At 33.3% G+C, this 11,307-nt stretch overlaps 1 long non-coding RNA gene and 4 other non-coding genes across 5 annotated transcripts; all 5 read right to left on the bottom strand.

The window, feature by feature from the left end:
• Positions 1–8,116: 8,116 nt before the first annotated feature.
• Positions 8,117–10,892, bottom strand: LOC140858583 (uncharacterized). The gene is made up of 2 exons (XR_012142165.1): positions 9,189–10,892; positions 8,117–8,345 (listed from the first exon to the last, which is right to left on the bottom strand). It is a non-coding gene; the product is annotated as an uncharacterized lncRNA (long non-coding RNA).
• Positions 9,897–10,047, bottom strand: LOC114914347 (small nucleolar RNA F1/F2/snoR5a). Its single transcript, XR_003801239.1, has one exon. It is a non-coding gene; the product is annotated as a small nucleolar RNA F1/F2/snoR5a (small nucleolar RNA).
• LOC114914342 (small nucleolar RNA Z196/R39/R59 family) lies at positions 10,134–10,218 on the bottom strand. Its single transcript, XR_003801234.1, has one exon. It is a non-coding gene; the product is annotated as a small nucleolar RNA Z196/R39/R59 family (small nucleolar RNA).
• On the bottom strand, positions 10,460–10,547 carry LOC114914341 (small nucleolar RNA Z195/SNORD33/SNORD32 family). Its single transcript, XR_003801233.1, has one exon. It is a non-coding gene; the product is annotated as a small nucleolar RNA Z195/SNORD33/SNORD32 family (small nucleolar RNA).
• LOC114914353 (small nucleolar RNA U31b) lies at positions 10,652–10,738 on the bottom strand. Its single transcript, XR_003801245.1, has one exon. It is a non-coding gene; the product is annotated as a small nucleolar RNA U31b (small nucleolar RNA).
• Positions 10,893–11,307: the final 415 nt, after the last annotated feature.

Here is an 11,307-nt window from a genome sequence, read left to right as displayed (position 1 = left end):
TGATTATGTATATGTATGTGAATCTAATTTGGACAGCGTAGCATTTTAGCTTTGAAAAAAAAAATATTCTCAAATCAGCTTATCAGCCTTTGAAAATTTATTTAGCATGCTTTTGAAAAGGGCTATCCATAGGAGTGATCAACGTATGAGGTATGCCATAGTTTCAGCATTTTATACAGTAGAAAAACAGTCAGTACCACAAATAACAAAAATTCAGCATTCTCAGTGGGGCTATAAACAGTATAAACTCAACATGTCCAGTGAGGCTCAGCAATATCAGTTGCTATGTATCGTTTGCCCATAGGAGTAATGCCCTGTGATATAGTCGGCAGTAGCTCAGTAGTGCTTTCTCCAGCAAAATGATTATTACATAGTTTTTGAGTTATTCTTGATTAGCATATAAAAGTTTTGAAAATGTATCAACAGTATAAGTTACATACTATAATAAGTATTGAAGCTAAACTTTTCTGTTTCTCTATTGTTAGATGGTTTATCCATTCACTCGGACTTAGGTCTTATTCCCCCTCACTATTTTTATTATAGACTTAAAGCATTCTAGCTAGGTATAGAAGTAAAGTATCAGCATCTTCATCAGCATTCATACTAGAGAGGTTGGTCATGTCGGCTAGAGAGAGAGGAGCTCAATTTTTATCTTGTCAATTCGTGTGAGGCACATTTTGTCATATTAATTAGTAAGAGAAGTATTTTGAGATTTGATATATTTTTTTGAGGATATATTGTATATTTTGGATTTGTTTAAATCAAGAAATGTTGATGTATTATACTTTAAAGTTATATGTATAAAGTTATGAAATGAAGAATAAAAGCTTAAAATGTACTTTGAAATTATGTTGAGTTGATGTGTGATTTATATTTGATTGGAACTATAGCAGGATATAGTAGATGAACAGAGTATACTAGTGGCTTATGAACCGTGGCATAAAGTACCGGTAAAATTCTGTTTGACTGTTATACCCTTACTCGGTTAAGGAAGTGGGGTATGACACAGAGTAATATAATTTAGCATTACAAATAAAAGATAAAATAAAGAAACTAATTCAACTAACATAGTTTTTGGTATAGGAAGCTCGACATCCCGAATGAGACTTATGTTGCAATTTGTAATATTATCTTTTGAGTCTTCCCACTTTTATATAGCATAATTTATGAAAAAAGCACAAATAATTTAACAGAATGATGAAGAGATTATTTTAGCATTGTCTAACATAAGAAATTATATATATACCATTCTTTAGATTTCATGAACTCTTAGATACAAAGATCTTGAAAAAGAAAGAGAGATTTGAAAAAGAAGAAAGAGACTCAAGAAAGACCACATGGATGGGAGAGATGGCTTGATGAGAAAGAGGATAGATGGAGAGGCTTGATTAAGAAAAAAGAGGATATGGATAATCATTCCTCACGAAGGGTCTCTTTTAGCATGTGAGATTTAGAAGAGGAGAAACAGACTCGAGAGGAAGAGTTCACAGATGAGAGAGATGGCTTGATGAGGAAAAAGATAGATGAAAAAATTTGATGAGGAAAAAAAAGAATATGATGGTATGTTCTGATGAAGAGTCCCTTTTGGGCATGTAATTTTGTTTTCTTTTTTATTTTTTTCGATTATAGAACTAACGGACTCCATTGGTAGGAAAGTCCTATCCCTATTTGACTTCTAGATTTCCTCTTTAAGATGAGAGAAAAAAGAAAGGTAGCATGATATTGTCCCGCCCCATATGATTATCTATAGTGCCCGCCCCATATGATTTTTGTTCCTATCTCTGCCCTTCAAATTCAAAAATAATTAAAATAAAAAGGTTCTAGAAACTAATTCTAATCTTACACCTCACCCATCATGAATACTCTATCCTATCTAAACATTCAAGTGAATGCCATTGAGCCATCCTAACTCTTCATTAACTTCAATTATCCAAAATATCATATTCTAACCATTCGATCTCTCTCTCTCTCTCTTGCACTCTCACTCTCACTCACTCACTCACTTACAATAAGGTTCTAAGCATTAGCCAAAACAAAAAAGAAGAAATTGAAAAATGAGGAGTTGAAGGCACTTCAACAATATTGATAATTGCAAGTATTTGAGGAATGTTGGCAAAAAATGAAAAAATGACATCAATTTTAATAGCGATCATTTGAAAAAATACCGAACAAATGCAAGAGGCAAAAGAGATTATTCCATAGAGTTTATACAAATGCCAACAAAAGTATGGACTTCCTTGCAATTTTTTGTTTTTTCTTGATACTTTATAAATGCCATGGTAGCCATTTCCATCATTTATAAATGCCCAAAATCATTATATAATGGCTGATTATTGAAGTTTGAGATATCTTAGCAAACACTTTTAAAATTATATATAGGATCTTGGATGACACAATAATGCGAGAAATGGGAAGCTAGTTGCCTTTACAAAGCATTTGGAGGGATTTAAAATAGCTGGCAAATATAGTATTTTGAAAGAAATATAAGGGTACATTAATAATCTATACTAATATAACTTGCAAAATAAACAATTCTAGGAAAAATATTTCCTTTCATATCTTTATAAAATAATAGATAGTTTGGAGTCCTATAAATAGAGCCATACACGGTTCAAGGTGCACATTCCAGCTAACAAACTTTTCTAGATGCTTGCAACTAAAATTGCATGGAAAGTTAAGTTACTCCTTGTGCTACAACTTTAAGCTAACTTGCAGTAGGCCAACTTGTGGTCAAAATGGCTGTGGGATAAGTTGCAACCACTTGAGTATGTTAATAAAAAAAATTCTCTCGAGTTTCGATTCCTTCTTGGATCAAATCCTCAGCACTCCACCCCATGTCATCATCTTCCTCTTCTCCGATGGCCCCATCCCAACCTTGTCTCCAGCTAGATCTTCCTAGCTAGCCTCGCTTGATCTATCCCTAGCCTCTCACTGATGTTTGACCAAGTCAAGTTGCAACAGTCAATCAAGTCCATTTGTTTGAGATACTATAGAAGACAATATCAACTCCAAGCCACCAGGGTGACATCACCATTGATGTGAAGGCGTTGTCCACCACCAGCCTTAACCCTACCTCGCTTGTCACTGCTCTCAACCACAGCATGTCTACCATCGCAAGCGTTTGGTTCTACACTGTTGCGGTCAAGGGCTCATGGCTTGGGCAGGCCTAGGGCTGGAAGTGGGCTCGGGCTAATTCGATTTCAGGTCGGACTTCAGACTATGCTTGAAACAGTTCAAATCAGATTTTGACTTAATTACAAGGGCCATTTGTCTTTCAGACTAGGCTCGGATATATCTTTGGCCTGATTCGAGCTAGAGCCCAAATTTCAGCCCAATCAAAAGCCTGAATATCCGATCCGAGCCTAAGGGTTTAGGTATTTAGGATGAGTTTGGGTCATGACTCATGAGTTGTTGAAAGTCTTGAGGGGGTAATTGGTGCCCCACTTGATAATCTCCTTAACATGGTTGAGCTCACCGGCGGCCTCATACTTGGCACTATACTTGATCACACTCCAGCTTAGTATGGGCATGGTGAAGGAGGTCAGGAAGTTGAACTTGATAGCATCTCCGGCATCGTAGAAGCCTCCGATGAGGTTCCTCCCATAGGACATGTCAGAGATGTCGTCCTTCATCCCAGAATGACTCTCCAAGACATATTGTTGTGCTTGGGAAGCTGCCCAGCTGCAGGAAAAAACAACAAAAATCATATCAAAGTCCGATCTTTATCTCATTTGATCGATCAAAATCCAATCTTAACAAATTTTGTAAAGGGGACCACATGCATTGGGAGAAGGAAAGGTTTTTAGGGCAGATCAGAGAAGGTTAGTCTTGCATCACTGGGTGTTGAAGAACATGAGGGCCTTGTGGAAGGCGAGGGTGTAGTTGTCCTACGGTGGCTTGGGGTGATGGTGGCAGGAGACAATCTTAACAATGAGAGTGATGAACCTAGTAAGTGCAATGGTGGTGATGATAGTGCCCACGATCCAAATGAAGAGCTTCTGGCTGACAATAAGACACCCGAGGTTGACGTACTTCTTCTTTCCCTAATCCCCTAGCCCAGCTAGGAGCTAGCTCTGCTACATCTCATCCAGCAGTCGCGATAACATCGACAACACCACCTGATCCAAATCTAAATTCTAGCTCCAGTCATCATCCGTCGTTGAGTCCGCATTCGATATCTCCAGTGGCCCATCCCACGGATCTCTCCTATACATACTCATCTCTAAGGAGGGAGATGGTCGGATGGGTTAGGGTTAGCGCTTAAAAAAAATTTTATAAATTTTTTAAAGATGGAAGAGTGCCGGTGAGTCGGGTTCGGGTTGAGTTCGAACCAGGCTCGAGCTTGGGCCAGAGTTTTTCAAAAACTTTCGGACCTAAACCCGATCCGAAGCCTGAAAAAATTTGGCCCAGCCCACTTAAAATTCGAGATAGATCAGAGTTTTTCTTGGCTCACAACCAATGTAGCACTAATGATGCCTTTCCTCTTATACCACAACATAGCATCCTAATCAAGAGGGACTCTGGATAAGATTGTAGGAAGTGCACCACAATCCATTGAAAGTACATCGATCCACCTTAGGGCTCGTGGTTCGGACAGATCGATCTTTGCTCCCGCATATATGAGACATTGCCTCTTTGGCCTTTGATCACTATAGCACGAAGCTTTACGGGGAAGAGAAGGTCCCATCCCATATAAGCTAGAGTTTTTCTTAACTCACAACTAATATGGGACTAAATCACTCTCACTCCTCAAATCATCTTCCAACCCAGTGATGGTATATCTGTCTTTAAGGTCGGAAATCCAAGATAACCTTCGGACAGTGATCTTGGACTCAAATATAATAACAAAAATATTCCTCAATCTAGTAAAAAATTTGATATATCAATATACTATTAATATATTATATCAATATTATATATAATATTATATTATATTTGATATTATATATTATATTTATAATATATATTATATAATAATATATTATTAATTATATTATTATCATATTATGATTCAATAATAATTTTAAATTAAAGTAAAAACATCTTATTATACTTTATATTCATATGATGAAATATTTAACATATTACTTCAATTTGCTTTATTTTTCTAATCAAAATAAATATTCATATAATAAATAATATATTATAAATATTAATATTAATATTAATTCTATAATAATAATTAATATATTTTTATAGAATTAATAATTTATAGGACTAATAAATATATTTTTATAAAATTTATTAATGATTAATATATTTATAAATATAATAATATTTTATTTATAATATATTATATATGATTAATAAATATATTTTGATAGAATATATTATGGATAGTTTTGATATTATATAATCAGTGATCTTAGATTATCATAGAATACCAAATAGATTACTTGTGAATACTCGAGGATCTTTAATCATTAGACTATGGCCTACCAAATGTCGTGATCTTAGATCATTGGTAATTGGTCACCACAGAATTTAGATCACTAATGATCTTAGATCACCATGGTTATCACATTTTGGTCACCAAATACTACCATCCAATTTTCACAAGGATACTTAAAAGATCCTTACTCTATGTTTGGTTGGGATTATGAGAGGAAAGATGGACGGGATTGGAAGAATGGATGGTCTCCATCCATCATTTAGTTCAAAAATTTTTAGAGATGATGGATAAAAAAGATGAATTGTCCATCCATCCGAACCTACAAATCTATATCCTTCTAAATTTGGGAGGATGATGGATGAAATTGTGAAGAATAAATTATCATAATAATAAAAAAATCTCTCATAAATATTTTAACTAAATCTTAATAACAATCCATACCTAGATATTTTCTTTCGTTCTTTTTTTTCTCAACGTCTTATCGCCTCAGCATCCTATCACCGCTTATGGGTAAGATTTTTTTTTTTTTTCTTTTTCAGTTTGAATGTCTAATCAAAATAAATTTCATTCTTTTGTTTATCTAATATTATTTTTTATCATTTATCCATATGGTCATTGTCAATGAAAAATTATTTTTTTCAATTGTTCTGATTTTTACGGGCTATAACAGAAAGACGTTTGGTTCCTGACTCAAAACAAAAAAAATAAGAAAAAAATGGAAGCAAGCACGTGGAATCGCGGGGGTGGTGGTGTGGGGAGGGTGGTTGTCCTGATAGACTTAAAACACTCAAAATAGAGGGTGGTTTTCCTGGGTGCATGGATGAAGCGGGTTGGGGGGTCTTTTCAATTTTTTATTTGATAATAACTAAAAAAAAAAAAAAGATAATACATTGAGTTCTCAGGAAATGGGTTGGAGGGTTTTATTGGGTGCACCTTGTAACAGAGGGTGGTTCTCAGGATGAAGTAGATTTTTTTTTATTTGATAATACATTAGGTTCTCATGACTATAAATAAAAAGAAATAAATGAGAGGATTCTGAAAAAAAAACGATAATATTCAAGTTTTAGTATCTTAACTATTATTAGTCTATTTATTTATAAATTATTTATTTCATAAATAATTAATTATCTTTTAAAATATTTTTTTTTAAAATAATATATATGGAAGATAGTTGGAATGATGAGTGGAAGAAAGATTGAAAAATTAAATGGGAAGAGAATTCTACAAATGAACGATTTGATTGGATGGACTATTTTTTTCAAGTTATGAATATATTAGAATAAAAATGACATACGGCTATAGTTCAATTTTATATCTATTTCTGAATATATTCTGAAGTATGTTCTTATTTTTTTATAACTATTCCTTATATCTGTTACACAAAAATTTTGTTTCACTCTCTGACTTCTGCTTAGTTCAAGTTCTCTATTTTAATTATTTTAATTTTAATACATAATTTCATAATTATAATTAAATAATAAAAATTATCTTATATTTTTCTATTTATATTCACTATTTTTTAGTTATCTATTTATATAAAAACAATAAATATTTGAATTAAGTTATAAATTAATTAGTTATTTATGCAACTAATGAATACAATTAATCATTAAATTAATTCTATTATAATTAATTTATAAAAATATTTATTGAAAGAAATTAAATTAAAATTAAATATCTATATATTTATATAATTATAAATTATTTATATTTTAAGAATATATATTATCTTATTTTTATTAGTATAGATAAGTGTTGTAAATGGATAATAATAATACTTTCTTATCAAAAGATAGTTTAGTAAAAATACCATCCATCCTCTCTTCTATTTATTGTATACCAAACAGAGAAGAGAATCATTCTCATCCACATCCATCTATGTTTACCACATCCATCCTCTCTTCCATCCATCCTCTCTTTTTCATCCATCCTTTCTTTAGTCTACCCTCCATATCAAACAGAGCATTAATGTGAATTAGTTATTATATTATATATTAGATTAGCATTTTTAGGTTTTGTATTATAGTCTTTAAGTTGAATTAGTAGTTAACATTACCTTTGAATCCTTTAGGTTTCTCATCAAACTACTAGCTATTTTAAAATCTTTAAGGAGGTCTTTCCTCAAACTACAAGATGCTTTGAGATCTTTGAGGAGGTTTACTTTTTGAATTATAGGATGTTCTAAAATCTTTGAAGAGATTATATCAAAATAGAGGACACTTTACGAATTTTTCATTAAACTATAAATTACTTTAAGAGGATGTATGGTTCATGACCGAAATCGAAATTGAAATGAAAATAGAAATGGCTTGAAATCAGAATCGAAATGACCAAACGATTGGAATCGAAATCAAAATTGAAATAAAAATTTAAATCTATAGAAGAAAGTAGAATTGAATTCTATATAGAGTGGATCATTCTCATTCTACTCCGAAATTAGAATCGAAATGAAATTTCTCCCAACCGAACGATTGAAATGAAAGTCATCCATTCTCATTCCGATTCTAAATCTCCACTCCCTCCAACCAAGTACCTCCTGAGATATTTAAAGAGTACTTTCATCAAACTATAGATTACCCTAAGACCTTTAAGGAGGGTTTTCATCAAACTATAGGATACCATTAGCATAGAATTCTCAGATTATTCATCAAATCATAGGATTCTTTAAAATATTTAAGCAGCACTCAAGGTTTGAACCCAATTCATTTATTTCTTGACACAAAATGAAGAAATAATGCAGAGAATTCAAGTTGATTTATGTGAAGATTAATACATTTTGAAGGAATATGCACAAGAGTTTTAAAGAATAATAGTAGGAGTGGTGTCAATTGATAGATCCTGACCAAGCCACCACCCAACCAGCCGACACACATCTCTTTCCCTTTCTTTTCTCTCTTTTTTTTTTTTTCTTTTTCTCTTGTTCTTCTCTTCGGGCTTCAGATGAGGAGGTGAGCTACCAAAGGGGCGAAGAAAGGGCAGGTTCATGATGTTAGCCCATTTACAAAAGGCCACTTTAAAATGATTTAGAAAATTAAAGGATCATTTTGAAATTTTAAAGATAAGAGCATGTGGATCAAAATCGGTTAATATTGAGAAGGTGAAACTGTAATTTTTTAAAAATTATTTAAAAAATTTTCATATAGCACAAAATGGATTGGAGAATTGGAGAGAGTTGAAAGTTGGCAATGAAAAAAAAAAAAAAGCCACACAAAAGAACAAGTCCAAGTTCAAGATTTACGGAACAAATAGAATAGCTTTTTTGCTTATAAGATGTTATTGAGATATTTTTGTCTGCATGAAATAGGAACATTTTGTTTCCATGCCACCGATGAAAAATAAGAATTTCTAGTCTCAGATAAAAGAAAAAGATCCTATTCTTTCATTGTCAACAAGAGAAAAACTGCTAAGACATTTGTTTGTAAAGTAGTAATTTCAGAAAATCAAGCACAAAATGAGCAGTAATTTCACTATTAGGATGACAATGATTGGGGATGTGATTAATAGTTATTGGGAGAGATTAAAAATAGATCAATGCAAATATTTAAATTACGTTTAAATATGTCTAACTTAATTTATTTTCTAAATTGTCCTTCCTTAATGTATTGAAATACAAAATGCATTTGTTATAAAGGGAAAGCTTTTACATTTTTAATTCAAGCTTCCACTCTGCAATCAAGCAAGTTCATAATGGATGTAGCCATTTAATATTTTGTTTTTTTTAATAATTAAGAAGGCAGATTGAGCAATTTTGAGCATCAATTATCACAAGATTGGTCATGGGTGGAAAAGTAAAAACCTCCACAATCCTGATGTAAGAGGCCTTAAGGATATAAGCTGCAACTTTGAGACCATCCTGAGCTCGGTACAAGGGACTCTGCAAAAAGTAATCCCTCCATGGAGTCTCTCTGGTAACGAAGAGAGAACAGGTAGAATTCAATTTTAGAGGCCCACCAAAGTTGGATCTCATGGTTGGAGATAAGGGGAACCCATCTTAACTAAGGAAGAGGATGTTAAAATATGGCTATCATAGCCAACAGCACCCAAGCACCTAAGACAATGCCATGTCCATCTCCTACAAGGAAGCCTGTAAGAACACAGCAGCCAGTCTCATAGCAGAGGAAGTAATCCTTATTGGCCCTCAATAGTTCCAAAATGTCACCCATTGGAATGGACTGTGGAAAAAACCTCTTTGAGATAAAAAAAAAAAAACGGAGACCATAAAGAGGCCACTTACAGATACGAAACTTCCTAAATCTCTGATAGTGAACGCTTATTTATTTGCCTTTGTTTCTTCAACTATCCACTACTAAATCCAATAAAAAAAAAACAGTTTTAACATCATGCAAATTGGGTTCACACTTGTTTTGAAATTTCTCGATCTGCTTGCACTGATAAAATTTTCCAGTTCACAATGTCAACGACCAAATATATTCGATTAAAAGAACATAAAGATCCAAAAAAAAAAAAGAGACGTGTGTTAAAAGGATAAAAGAGTAAAACGGAGAAATGTGAGCAGGGTAAGGGTAAAAGTAACAGGAAGCTCATGGAAGAAGAGCAACCAGCGTCGCAAGACCTGCTCCTCTCCTCCTTATCTGCCATTCTAACGAGACGCACAGCCATAAACCACACTGAGCATCAGATACCTAATGGCATTAATATTGCGTATAAAAATAATAATTCCTACAATTAAAAACCAATATTAACTCGCAGATAAAAATAAATGCATATGAGAAAACAACCGTGCAACCTCAGCCGAAAGATGGTGATTAATTTGATGAATAATCATTGCAACTCAGCAATAAATTACAACTTCATCACAGATTGCACAACGCTTGAAAAATTCTGGTATACGGAATTTACAGGATATAAACAAAATTACAGAGTTTTTTAAATTAATTTCTTTTAACAAAAAATAAGAATAAAATACTCACCAATCGAACTACCAACAAAAGCCATAACATGTCTAGAAAGCTAAAAAAATTTCAATACATCAGGATTATAGAATCATCTAGTAAATTAATTTAAGGAAAATTTGGTAAAATCAGTGATTTAAAAGTAATAGTTAAAGGGAGATCAGATGGTAGTGCATGTTTATATATACTCATCATCTAAAATGCAGAAATATTTCTATGGATTAGAAATCATCATGTCACCCTTTAATTGCATTAGAAAGACCAAAAAAAAAAAAATATAAATATATACCAAAATTAATGTAAAAGAGCACTAAATTTATCAAGAAAACGAAAGAAAAATGGAAAGGAATCAGATAGAATAGTCAATCACCATCGCCAGTCCCAAGATGAACGGGTCGTAAGACTGGGGCGACATTACAACATCATCACGCTCCGCAGGCAGACCACTTCAAGAAGGAAAAATACACAGCTAGAACAACGAAAAAAAAAAAAAGATCGAAATCGATTAGGTCGGGAGGGGAAAGATGTAAAAAAGAGATCGAAATCGATTAGGTCAAGAGGGGAAAGATGGAGCCGGAGGAAGAAAAGAAAAGAAGTGGAGCTTTGAAGAGCGACGTCGGCGTGCTATTTATACTGGAAGTCTAGGGTTTCACTCGAGGTGGCTCACGGTTTGCGGGGCGCAACCAGGCCGGGCCACGCTGAGCCCAAAGTAAACTCTAGGTCTGGGCTTGAGCAACCTAGGCCGGAGATAGATTGAGGCTTTGGTTGTAAGTGGTCAACTTAATTCAAGTTACTGACTCTCTTTTTTTTTTCTTTTCTCCTGAACCAGATGGTTTAGATCCATCTACTTTAGATGCAAACCATCGTATCAGCGTTGCAGAATATGCCTAAATTGGATGGGAGTGGAAAAGTAAGTCATCCATAAAATACCACCAAAGTAATTTACCATATAATTTGCCATCCAATACGCCGCTCTATTCGCCTCATGATATATATGAGTTG

The sequence above is a fragment of the Elaeis guineensis genome, chromosome 6, assembly GCF_000442705.2.
Source record: "Elaeis guineensis isolate ETL-2024a chromosome 6, EG11, whole genome shotgun sequence".
Taxonomy (NCBI): Eukaryota; Viridiplantae; Streptophyta; class Magnoliopsida; order Arecales; family Arecaceae; genus Elaeis; species Elaeis guineensis.
This window is presented reverse-complemented; position numbering and strand designations above follow the sequence as displayed.